Consider the following 14,315-nt stretch of genomic DNA (forward strand, 5'->3'; position numbering starts at 1 on the left):
AGAGAGCGAAAGTGACGGGCAGACGAGAACGATGTGACCCTAACTGTAAACATTCCTAGCGGCCCGGCCATGGTAACCAGGCAGAGAGCGAGAGACGGGACAGTATGATGGAGGGGTCTGCCGTGGGAGGGGGGGACGGGAATGAAAGAGAAGGGTGGTGGGAGGGTGGCAGCGCCCTCAGGGGTTTGCTGCCATGGGAGCTGTTGGCGCTCGCCCTCTCAGATGGAGAGGTTGGCACCACATGCGGAGATATACGGACGCGGGTTTGGGAGCAGAAGCGGCATGCCTGTTCAGACTGAGGGGCCACTTTTTAGCCAAATAGATTGAAAAGGCAACTTAAAAAAAAGTAAATAATAAAAATAATAATAATAATATTTTTATTTATTTAATTATTTATTCAATTGAATTTTTTATTAAAGAATTTGTTTTATAAAAATGATAAGCTTAGCAAATTAAAAGATTCACATTTTCCCCATACATACAATAGTTTAAACAGGTTTTTATTTTATGTTTATTATGTAAATATATAATAACATTTATACATAAATCTATTTGGATAGAGAGTTATAGATGGAATATTTCTATATATATATATATATATATACATATATTTTTTTATTTCGTTTTATGCAGTGTGATTTCTTACACATTGTGTATATTTATTATTATTGTTTTTTATGTAATTTATGTTATAAATGTAAGTTAAAAATAAATCATGTTTATATCATTAGTAATAATAAACTAGTTTATTACAGTTTATTATTTTACAACTATTTTAACAGTTAATACACAGTTACTATTTTATTTAATATTCTACATATACATGTATATACATATATATGTATATGATATGCACAATATTTATATGCATAATATTTTATATATATTTGAATTATTATTTGTCATAATAAATTTGTTTAACAATCTAAAATAATTTTCTATATAAATATTTAATATAAAATTATAATATATATTTTATAAATATTTTATAAATATTTCAATGTAATATAAATTTTTAACATCACACAAAATATCACATAGATATACACTAAAGGTATTATGTGTAAATAATACATTTGCTATAATTATTAAAAATGAATGTAATTATTTTATTAATATTAAAATACAAACATATTTTTTGTGATAAAATTTTTTATAAATATTTAAATTTTAAAAAATATTTTCATGTAATATTATATAGATTTTTATAAAATTATACAATAAATCCATAATTTTTTTATACTAATATAAAAATACAAACAATTTTTGTTGTGATAAAAATTATAAATATTTTTATGTAATATATAATATATATTTTTATCAAATTATATAATAATTACATGATTTTTTTAATACTAATATTAAAATACATACAATTTTTGTCATAATAACAATTATAAATATTTTTATGTAATACATATTATTACATACTTTTTTAAACAATTACATAATAATTGCATGTATTTTTAATTCTAATATAAAAATACAAACAGTTTTTGTCGTAATAAAAATTATAAATATTTTATGTAATACATATGTACATTTTTATACAAGTATATAATTATTACATTAATTTCTAAAACTGATATGATAATACAAACAATTTTTGTTGTGATAAATTATAAATATTTCTATGTAATATATAATTTTATAAAAACTAAATTATATATTACATAGAAATATTTATAATTTATCACAACAAAAATTGTTTGTATTTTTATATTAGTATTAAAAATAATGTAATATATAATTTTATAAAAACTCTATTATATATTACATTATTTTTTAATACTAATATAAAAATACAAAATTTTTGTTGTGATAAAATGTCGAAATATTTTTATGTAATATACAATATATAGATTCTTATCAAATTATATAATTAGTACATGAATTTAATACTAGTACAAAAATACAAATTTTGTCATAATAAAAATGATAAATATAGGTATGTTATATAAAATAAACAGTTTTTATAAAATGATAAAATAATTACATGATTTTTTTAATACTAATATAAAAATACAAACAATTTTTGTTGTAATAAAATATAAATATTTTTATGCAATATATAATATTATATACATTTTTATAAAATTGTATTATAATTACATGAATTTTAAATACTAATATAAAATGCAAACAGTATTATTTAATAAAAAATTATACATTTTTGATGTAATATATAATGTATACATTTTTATCAAATTGTATATAATAATACACACAAACACAGATCAATACTGAACCAAACTCAATCAATTCTGATCAGTAAAACAGAAAAAGTCCAAAACAAACGTGCAACAGGCCCGTAATCTGCGTTTAATTGCACAGCGTGCAGGAACTGTAGCCTGACCCTGGTCCCGAAGCGGTGCAGATAAAGCAATGATTCATAAACAGCGTTTTTAATCAGAACGCGCTGGGAGGAACTGAGTGTGATGGGAGCTCAGATAGGCGCCGCAATGTGACACACACACATACACACACACACACGCCGGCAGTAAATCGGCCCCATAGAGGCCGGGATGAGAACGCCGGCACCCTTGGCTTTTATTCGCTTCCTATAAACGTTAGCATGCGGGAGAGATAACATCAGTAATTGACTCTTGTCCTCCACGTCAATTTGCCGTAGTTAAGCATCTGCGGAGACGTCCCCACAAAACACGGCTAACGATTATTACTCGAATTCATAATAAATGCTCATTCCCGAGACAAAGAAACCTCAAAAGCCTGCAGGGAAGGCGAAGCCTCCTTAATAGTGTTGTTTAAACTAATTCTCGCCCACGTGCGTTTCCTCCCAAAGCCAGGAGAGGGCAGCGCGCCAGACTGCCGGACACACAAATTAATTACCCGAGATTGATTTCAGCTCTATGCTCCGTGTCACACCCCAGAAAATCACAGGCTGCTGTTTCTGTCAGAGCACATACACGCGTCCACAAATCTGAAACGGCAACGAGAAGAGCGACCGTTTCCCCTCGCACCTGCGAACGTCGCCGCTCTAATAATAAACAACATGAATATGTTTATATCCCCCTCAGGTGCGAGCTGTTTGTTTGGGGTCGTCTAATGGACTGCCGCGCGCCGTTTTCTTTTTTTCCCCCGTAGCGTCTGATGGCGAAATGTAAATAAATAATGTAGTAAATGTCTGCGGGGTCCCGCAGGGAGCTGTAATACGTGGCTGGGCGGTTTGGGTTTGAGATGGCTTTTATAAGCACTGCTCTCCAGGCCCGGGCTGGTTTGCATTACATGAGGCTGAATTCCTCTGAGATGACACTCATCCTCAGGCACTTTAGCGCGGCCGCTGACTCAGCACTCCTCCGTCCTGATGAGATTACTCCTGCCATTGACAGCCAGTTAAAGGACCAGACTGAGATTCCCAGCCCCCCGTTTCTGGCGCTTTCTGATCGCTCTTCCTTCATCTCTACCACCTGACTTTCTCGTCTTTCTCATTCCTCTGTGCGGTCGCCCTGACTTGTTTAAGCCAAGTTCTAGCATGTTGTTGCAAACCTGTGTGATTTTAAAAAAAGAAATTTTGAAATTTGTGCTGGTTGCACATGAAAGAGGATTGATTCATACAGCTCATGAAGTTTTCTGAACCTTCATGATACTTTTATGCAAAGAATCGGTTGTTATTCACTGATAATCTTCCACTCGAATGAGCTAGTGAGTCTAATTCATGAACAAATCATTTACAACTTTAGTTAAGTGAATTATTCAATAGTTTAGTGAACTGAATCATCTGAATGAATCATGCATGAATGAATCAAGTCATTCAGACTAGTTTTGCTCAAGTGATTCAATTAAGAGATCGAGTTTAAACACAAACAAATGATCTGTTGACAAATCATTTGAACTGATTTTATAAACTGAATCAGCTGATTCCCTAAAAAGATTTATCATCTTATCGTTTAAACTAATAACAAAAATAAACTGAATGAACAGATCCGATTCAAACAAGTGATCTGTTCACAAATCATTCAGACTAGTTTTATAAACTAAATAAGCTGATTTCCTAAAAAGATCTGGTTCACAAATGATTCAAACTAATAACAAAAAGAAACTGAATCAACTGATTCCATTAAGAGATCCGATTCAAACAAGTGATCTGTTCACAAATAATGCAAACTAGTTTTATAAACTGAATCAGCTGATTCTCTGGTTGCACGTGAATGAGGATTGATTCGTAAAAATGATTCATACAACTCATGAAGTTTTCTAAAGCTTCACGATACTTTTATGTAAAGAATCAGGTTGTTGTTGACTGATATAGTTCCACTCGAGTGAGCTGGTGAGTCTATTTCGTAAACGAATCATTTACTAGTTTAGTTAAGTGAATTATTCAGTAGTTTAGTGAACTGATTCATCTGAATGAATCATGAATGTCATGAATCTAGTCATTCAGACCAGTTTTGTGAACATTTTTGATTATTAAAATATTTATTTTAAAATATTTATACACCCCCCCATAGGCATTATATGTATGTAGGTATATGTATGTGTATATTATTAGGTGTTTGTTTGCAATGTTTGCAATCGTTTAGTTCTATGAACTGAATCAAGATTCAATTAAGAGATCCAGTTCAAACAGATGATCTGTTGACAAACCATTCACACTGATTTTATTAACCGAATCAGCTGATTCCCTAAAAAGATGTGGTTCACAAATCTTTTAAACTAATAACAAAAATAAACTGAATCAACTGATTCATTTAGGAGATCCAGTTCAAACAAATTATTCAGACTGACAAATCATTCCAGCTGGTTTTATAAACCGAATCAGCTGATTCCCTAAAAGATGTGGTTCACAAATCATTTAAACTAATAATAAGTAAATAGGTGAATAATAGGTAAATAATTATTTTTACTAATAATGAAAATAATCAACCGATTCAATGAAGAGATTCCAATTCAAACAAATGATCTGTTAGCATATAATTTTAGAAACTGAATCAGAATCATCTGAACTGAATCATCCCTGAAGAGATCCAATTCACATAATAAGTTGTTCACAAATCATTAAATCATTAATAACAAAAACAGACTGAATCTGTTTTCCTCAATGAAAAGATCCAATTCAAACAAATGGTCTGTTCACAGATTATTCAGACTAGTTTGAAAAACAGAATCAACTGATTCCCTGAAAAGATCCAGTTCATAGAATGAGTTGTTCACAAATCATTCAAACTAATAACAAAAATAAACTGAATCAGCTGATTCAATGAAAAGATCCAGTCCAAATAATGAATTGTTTACAAATCATTCAAACTAATAACACAAATAAACTGAATCAACTGATTCAATAAAGAGAATCGATTCAAACAAGTGATCTGTTCACAAATCATTCAAACTGATTTTATAAACTGAATCAGTTGATTCCCTAAAAAGATCAGGTTTACAAATCATTCAAACTAATAACAAATATAAACTGAATCAACTGATTCATTGAAGAGATCCAAATCAAACAAATTATCTTTTGACAAATCATTCAAACTAGTTGTATAAACTAAATCAACTGATTCAATGAAAAGATCCAGTTCAAATAGTGAATTGTTTACAAATCATTCACACCAATAACAAAAAAAAACCTGAATCAACTGATTCAATAAAGTTCCAATTCAAACAAATGATCTGTTCACTAGTTTTAATCATTTAAACTAGTTTTATAAACTGAATCAACTGATTCACTGAAAAGATCATTTCAGTTATTTTCTGAACTGAATTAATGGATTCACATCAAAAGAATGATCTGTTCACAACTACTTCATTAACTGATTGACTGAAAATCTGTCATTAAAACGGAGTTGTTCAAAAGTCATTCAGACAGGGTTTTGTGAACTGACTAGTTTTGTGAACATTTTCACAAACCATTAAAGATATTTTTCTGCAACTGCATCAGCTGATTCATTTTCATGACACTTTTATGGTCCTTTTTGAAGCGTGAAAGCTTCAGTCCCCATTCATTGTTTACTGTTAATTTTGTGTCTATAAAGTCAATCATAGAGGTTTGCAACGACATGAGAGTGACTAAAGCGGCATTTTTATTTTTGGGTGAACTATCCCTTTAAGTGAGTTTCTGTCTCTCGGTCTATTAACCGTTACCGTTGCATTTCATTTCCTTTCTCCTTCCTTTTCCTCCCTCTGAAGTGTATTTCTGCGTGTTTTACCTTGTATCGCTCTAGCAGATGTGCTGCACTGTGTGTTTGGTGTGTGTTATTTGCATGAGGTTCCTTCCCCTCCGCCCCTCTCCTTTCACTACATTAATACAGCTTTCACCTTGAAGGCTTTCAAACAGGACACTAAGGCTATTGATGGGTAGACTACAGCTATCTATCCGTCAATTACAAACGCTGACGTACGTCCTTTAAAACCAAACCCACTCACACCCACTGCTCAGAGTCATTTTAGCCAATAAGCATGTTAAGACTCTTTGCGTCAATGATTAAAAAAAGTCACTTAGTAGTCTGTCTATCTATCTATCTATCTATCTGTCTATCTACACACAGACTGCATTATTATTTTAAATTATACATATGTCTATATATAATTTTATATGTCGAATTTTATGCAGATAGATATTAAAACTAGGCAAAACCGAAGTGATTTCCCACAGTAATTTAATAATATTTATTATTCAGTTTAATTAATTTTATCTTCAAAAAATTATTTATTTATTTTTACAGCATGCATATATTTTTATGATATATATGTGTGTAAACCAAGCAAATTTTATATTTATAAGAATTTTATAAAACATACTTATGATTTAATAAAAACATTTTAAAATGCAAAATAACTATATCTATCTATATATACATATACTGTTTTTTATTTTAAATTATAGATATATATGTGTAAATATAATTTTGTATGTATAATTCTGTGCATAGATGGATAGTAAAACAGGCAAAACTGCAGTGAATTTAATATTGTTATGAATAATATTTATTATGAATTTTTTAAATTTTAAAAATGTGTATTTATTATTTACAGTTATAAACAGTATACATATATTTTTGTGTAAAATGTTATTTTTATGTGTATTTTTATTTTTTAATATTGTAATGTTTACATAGATTTATTATTATTATTATTATTATTATTATTATTATTTTTTATATCCACAGTTCAAGTTTGTTATAGTCTGTTATTAAATTTATATTGTTTTTTTATCTATACTGTTCATTTTTTTACTGCTACTACAAATTATTCTACAAATAATATTTAAAAAAAAATACTAATACTAATAACACTATTGATAATATTCACAATTATAAATATATATATATTCACAATTTTATCTGTATATTGTGTGTATATGTAAATATATAAATTAAAAATAGTAATATAATTATATTATAAAATAATGTAATATAAATATATATTTATAAATATATTTATATTTTATAAAAATAAATATAAATATTTAAAATATAATAAATACAAAAATAAAATTCAAAAATATTCATAAAATATAAAAGTGATTTATTTTTAAAATAAATATACATTTTAAAAATACAGTTTAGAAACATTCATGAAATAATATTTTATTAATTTTATTAATATTGTATAAAATATTTGTATCATACTCATAAGTTGAATATATGAATTGTCAGCTGTTGCAGAATAATTACTTTGTGTGTGTTTGTGTGTGTTAAAATAAACATAATAAATAAAAAATATTTAATAAATAAATAAATATTTAAATATAAAATAATTCTTTCCAGTTTTCATTTTAATTCATATATATATATATATATATATATAAATATTATAAATAGATAATATAAATATTTTAAACATAAATATGATAAATGCAAAAGAATTAAAAATATTTATAAAAGATCATTTCTTCTTAGCATTCACTTTTTCCCCAAGCTAAATACATAAATTGTGTTCAATGTTGCATATGATTCTTACTTCATTGTATTACATTTTTGCAATTTTTGCAATTTTTAGTCATAAAATAGATGAATCACTACTAGAATTAAACTGAATGGATTCACAATGGTTTCTGATTGTCTTGTGTGTAAAGTGAGCTTCTCCCCTACAGCCAAATGACTCACAAGGGTTCAAATGAATCATTAAAAAGAGTCGGTTCAAAAGTGCAATTCATTTGGGAAATGGACATCTCAAAACCCTACAACAGCCCTCAGTGTCTTCACACGGCTAATGCTAATCGCAGGCCAGAACATCATTGTAGTTGCATGGAAATGACTTAATCCCGTACATATCCTTCCTGCCAGAGCGAGCACAAACGGCCGAGTGTGTTGACTCTGTGTGGGTGGCTTGACGCTCTGTCCAAACAGAACCTTTAGGAAAAAGAAACGCTCCATTAAGATGATGCTCTGAGACCATGTTTGTATGGTTGTTTGCACAGGCCGGGGTATCGTACAGTTGTACGGTGTTCGGATCATCTCGTGTGCGACCTGCGGGACGTCTGGCACTTCCTCGTACTGCCGTTTTGTTTGTTTTTCTGCTGAATCTTGCTATATGTATTGTTCCGGGTACGTTTTTACGCCGTTCTAGGTTCTGTCACCCCTAATTAAATCTTACCATCATCCATTAGTTGAGAGTCTATAAAACTGGTACTGATTTGTGTGTGTGAAACCACTTTAATTCCTCTGGCACGCCGTTCCACTTCAGCGCAAAGGACTTTTGAGGACTTTTTGGAGCTGAGAGCCAATGAAAAGATTCATTAGTGCTGCTTGCTAAGGCAAGAATCATCATTATTATTGATAATACATAGGGTTAGGGATTTGAACAAAGCCAGAAATGCATAGATCATCCCGCATTGTTTGTGCTATGAGCAAGTTTTGCGCTATAGATATATATTTTAACAGATATTTATGATTTTATACATAATTGCTTATCGTTTGAACTTATAAATGCATTTTGTTGGTGTATAAAGAGTAGCACCCATTACACCGATGGATGTATGTATTTTGCAAATATTTTTTGTAATGACAGTAGTAAAAAGATATTTAAATATATAATATCATCAAATATCAATATAATATTATATATATATATATATATATATATAATTATTATTGTTATTATTATTATTACAATTAATTGTTGTAATATATTGTTACAATTATATTTTAATGTATCTGCACACATTTTTCAAAATTATTATGTTTATTATTATTATTATTATTACAAGTAGTAGTAGCAGTAATAATAATTCTAATTATAATAAAATAATAACAATAATAATAATAAACAATAATATTCTAGTAAAAAATGTAAATGTTAGTGAATCAATAAAATGTACTTTGTATATAATTAAATAATAATAATAATAATTGTTTAATATTTTAAAGTGTTTACATAAATTATTTGTACAATTATTTTTACACTTTTTTCCACCACTAAAGCATTTTTTATTATCATTATTATTATTATTAATCACTGTGCATTTTTATTAGAAAATTATTACTGCTACTACTTTTATTTTTATTGTAATCTACTGTTAATGTTAATAGAAATTATTTTATTTTATACATTTTATAATTTTTTTCATCACTAAGTATTAATAATATTAATATTAACCATTTTTAATGAATGCATTTTTATTGTTGTATCCTATTGTTGTATTAATTGTAAATATTTTTTTAATTTTAATTATTTTAAGTTTACATAAATTATTTTTAGTTTTTATTTAAAAAATTCACCATTAAATGTTATTATTATTACTATTACTGTTATAACCACAGTGCATGTTATTGATTTGCAATATTTTAATGTTTTTAAGTAGTTTTTATGCATTTCTTTTTTCACTATTAAATTATTATTATTATTATTATTATTAATGTGTCTGCATGCATTTTTATTACACACTTTATTATTAGATCCACAGTGCATTTTAAAGATTAATTTATTATGTTTACTAGTATATTAATACTACTAATAATAATAATAATAATAGTAATCACAATGCATTTCTATTGTTGTAGTCTATTGTTTTATTCACTGTAAATATTTTAATGTGTTTGTATTAAATAATTTTTTCACCACAAAATTATTATTATTATTATTACCACTACAGTTACTACTTATAATAATAATAATAATAATAATAATAATAGCAACATTCATAATGTATGTTTATTGTAGTCTGTTGATAAATTATTTAGTGAATGAGTGACTAAATTATTATTATTGACAATATTTAGAATTTGTATGTTTATTGTAGCAGTCTAATGATTATGTGCTTGTTTAGTATTGTGTCTTGTGTCAGAAATTAAGCCTAAATTAATTAATTTTTGCGTATTGGTTAATGGCTACTTAAAGAGTAAAATAATCCGTATCACATGGGTCGATTTGCGAAAAATGAATAATAGTTGATCTCTTGCAAACAATTCGCTGATGTTCCACCGAAGTTGTCAAAATATAGTTTGCAGTTGATTTACACAAGATTGTTTTGTCTTTATTTAGCTGCGTTTGTTCTGCTTCTGAAAGGCCGCCCGTGTTGCGAGCGTAAGAATGACAGGTTGTAATTTCACACGTTTTATTGTCTGTCCGTCTGGTTCCCCTCTGTGCTATCTGCAGACTAAATCACAGCTGTCAGCACAGCCTCTGTGTTGTAACATAAGCCCACTGTCCACAAAGTTACGGGGAGTATCGCACAGAACCCAACACGCTCCTGCTCTCTGTGCACAACGCCGAAAAGTCTTCTCAGGACAGGAGAGGGACGGAGGCAGGGAGGGAGCGGGAGAGAGGAGGAGAGGGGAGGGGGATGGGGATGGGGATGGGGAGGAAAAGTTTGAGAGCGGTCGAGCCGATAGACAAAGACACAAGGAAGCTGCACTGCACCGGAGCGCAGAAGTCCAGAGTCAGCAACTTCTATTGATTAAAAACTAACCTTCCAGTTTCTCCGCTGCGCTTGCGGTGAGCAATAGAATTTAAACGAGCCGTACGCTACTGCCTTCCACGCCGATGTCTGGGACATTTCCAACCTGATAGACGCCACTCACTCTCCCAAATCATTTCATTCTTCTCAACTGCATTAGATCATATACCGGATTAGCCTGCTGAAGCGAAGACAGTATTAGTGTATTCATTAATAATGCAGAAATAAAAAGCACATATAATATGTAATTATATGAAATATGTGCATGTGTATATATATTTACACATGAATACATACATGCAGTAATAATTAATTACAAGAGCATAATTTTGATTATAAAGTCTATTATGACAGATTTACAATATCTTTGTCTTTTGAGTATTTTAACATTTCTTTACACACTTTATATAGTGTTTTTGGACATATGGTATTAATATTCAATTAATAATTTCTCATAGGCCTAAAAATGAGACTGTATGGGAAGTTATGTGAATATAGTGCATTATAAAAAAAAAAGTAAAATTATTTTAAATAATTATATATTATTCACATACCTATATTATAAGCGGTCATACTGTATGGCATATAAATATATATAATACATTAAAATGCATAAATAAAATATTAGATTTATATTAAATATTAAAATATTAATTTAAAAGAAATAAAATTCACATATACATTTAGTGTAAGGTCTCATTTATATATAAAGACATAAAAAGTAATACAATAAAAAACATAATAAAAATAATTAATAAATAATAAATATTTACATACCTTTATATGACATTATAAAAAAACAGTAAAATATTTCTTTAATTCACTGTTTACATTTATATGTAATTAATAAAATAAAAAAATGTACCTTTATATGTAATTATAAAAAATAATAAAATAAAATAAAAATGACTTGAACGGCTGTTTATGTAATGCTTTATTAAAATGTTCAGAATTATTTAAAATGAGTAAATATTTAGCATTCCTATTTACACACATTTATATTATAAAAAATAATAAATATTTATAAACGTTTACAAAATTTACGCAACTTTATGACATTATAAAAAAAATAATAAATATTTACAAATATTTACACAATTTTATGACAAAAATAGAAAAATATTTTTTTTAATTCACTTTAAAGTCTGTTTATATAATGCTTTAAATGTTAAATGTTTTCAAAATTACTACAATAAGTAAAAATATGTAAATATTTAGCATGTCTATTTACATTCATTTATATGAAAAGAATAAATATTATAAATAAACATTATAAAAAAATAATTGTAAAAAAATCACTTGAAATTCTGTTTACATAATGCTTTATTAAATGTTCAAAATATTTACACTAAGTAAAAACAAGTAAATAATAATAAGTAAAATAATTTCTCTTTAAGGTCTGTTTATATAATGTTGTATTATAATTTTCAACATGTATTACATTTTTTAAAATAAGTAAATTTTAAGCATGTTTATTTACACACCCTTATTTGACATTATAAAAATAATAAATAATTACAAATATTTACTCACCTTTATATGACATAATAAAAAAAGTAAAATAATTGTAAAAAAAAAAATCACTTGAAAGTCTGTTTATATAATACTTTATTAAATGTTTAAAAATATTTCAAATAAGCAGAAAAAAGTAATATTTAGCATGTCTATTTACACACCTTTATATTACATAATAAAAATAATAAATATTTACAAATATATACACACCTTTATATGACATTATAAAAAATTGTATTATATTAACTAATAAATTAAATTAAAATATAATTAATTAATTAATATAAATATTTATATATATATATAAAATTAACTGTCTACTATCTAATATATTAATGAGACTGATCTTAATTGAATCAAAGTTTGCAATTAGTTTTGTAAAGTGCGCAATAATGACAGAAAACAAGAAACTGTGACTCTAGTGTACAGCCTTGTTTTGTAATTAGCAGGCAGTCCTTCAGCGCTTCATTCTGATTGGCTGAAAACTCAGCGTGCTTAATTAATCACGGCCTCTGATTGGCAGACAGCATGCGAGCACGATGAGCCGAGCGGTGGGAGGAGCGAGCGAATCACTGAACGCATTGAATCAATAGCGTGTGTATTTGCAGCAGGGGCCCGGCCGGGACGGGACGGGGCGGATCGCGTCGCATCACGCCGCTCGTACAGAACGAGAATGGCAAGAAAGAGAGCGGGGAAAGAGAGATCAGAGAGGGAGAGAAAGAAAGACGGATAAGGGCCTTGCTAATGATAGTCACGTATACGGCTGTCTGGTTGTCCCTGGCAACCAGACATGATGTAACACCAGGATGAACTTGAACTTGGTGGGAGGAGGGAAGTTGGAAAGGGGAGGGGAGAACCCAGTGAAAAAGTGGGCGAGGGCCGAACGACACTTGCTCACTTGCTGGAAACGTGAACAATGGAGCACAGCAATCAATAAGCCCATTTCACTGAAGGATTACAGGGGTGCAGCGCGCTAACCCCGCCGCTCCAGTCCACAGACGGCCGCCCGCTCCGTGTGCCGGAAAGCGCTGTGAAGGCATTCAGAGAGAGAGAACAGATGGACAGGAACAGGAAAAGAAACAATGTTGTCGAGCTGAGCCCTCACAGAGTCAAGCACCGTCTTAAGACTGCACCATGCTGACACATGAGTGATGAGAGAAGAAAACAACAAGCGCTTTTTGCCATTATCATACAGATATTGTATAATTTACAGGTCTCGGGGATTGTAATACATTAAACTCTCCGAACAAAGTACAAAATTAGCATTGGGGGTCTTAGTTGACATTAAAAGACAACTTATTTATTTATTTTTCTTAATTTTATTTTATTTGTATTTATTGACATTATAAAATAATAAAATAATATTTATAAAAAAATAAATAAATAAACTTAATAAAAATATATAAAAAAATAAAAATAAAAAACTTAACACATTATTTACTTCTATTCATTTATTTTATTTTATTTTATTTTATTTTACATTGTGGCATAGTTTTTGAAAGTTTATATTTAGCCAGAAAAAAAAAAAACAGTCGAGACTTGATTTTATCCTTTGACAAGTGGTTGAATAATGAATGTGGTTTTTATATGTTTTTTATATTTATATTTAAGGAATATGGTCTTTATATGACAAGTGGTTGGAAGGGGTTGAAAATAGATTTTGATGATAAAACTATATATTTTTTTTTAATTAACATGCACTGGTGAATTTTGCACAACAACATCAGGAATGTATATTACTCCATTATTTTTATTTTATTTTATTTTATTTTATTTTATTTTATATTATTTTATTTTATTTTATTTTACTTTAATTTTATTTTATTTTATTTTACATTGTAGCATAGTTTTTGAAAGCGTATATAATTAGCCAGAATTTTAAAAAAAAAAATGTTTTTTATATTTTTTATATTTAAGGAATATGATCTTTATATGACAGGTGGAT

At 28.5% G+C, this 14,315-nt stretch overlaps 1 protein-coding gene across 4 annotated transcripts in view; it reads left to right on the forward strand.

Annotated features, from left to right (window-relative positions):
• nfia (nuclear factor I/A) overlaps positions 1 to 14,315 on the forward strand; it is a 180,274-nt gene that overhangs the window by 155,083 nt on the left and 10,876 nt on the right. The gene's annotated exons all lie outside the window — the stretch shown is intronic.

Source organism: Labeo rohita, chromosome 22 (assembly GCF_022985175.1).
Source record: "Labeo rohita strain BAU-BD-2019 chromosome 22, IGBB_LRoh.1.0, whole genome shotgun sequence".
Lineage (NCBI taxonomy): Eukaryota > Metazoa > Chordata > Actinopteri > Cypriniformes > Cyprinidae > Labeo > Labeo rohita.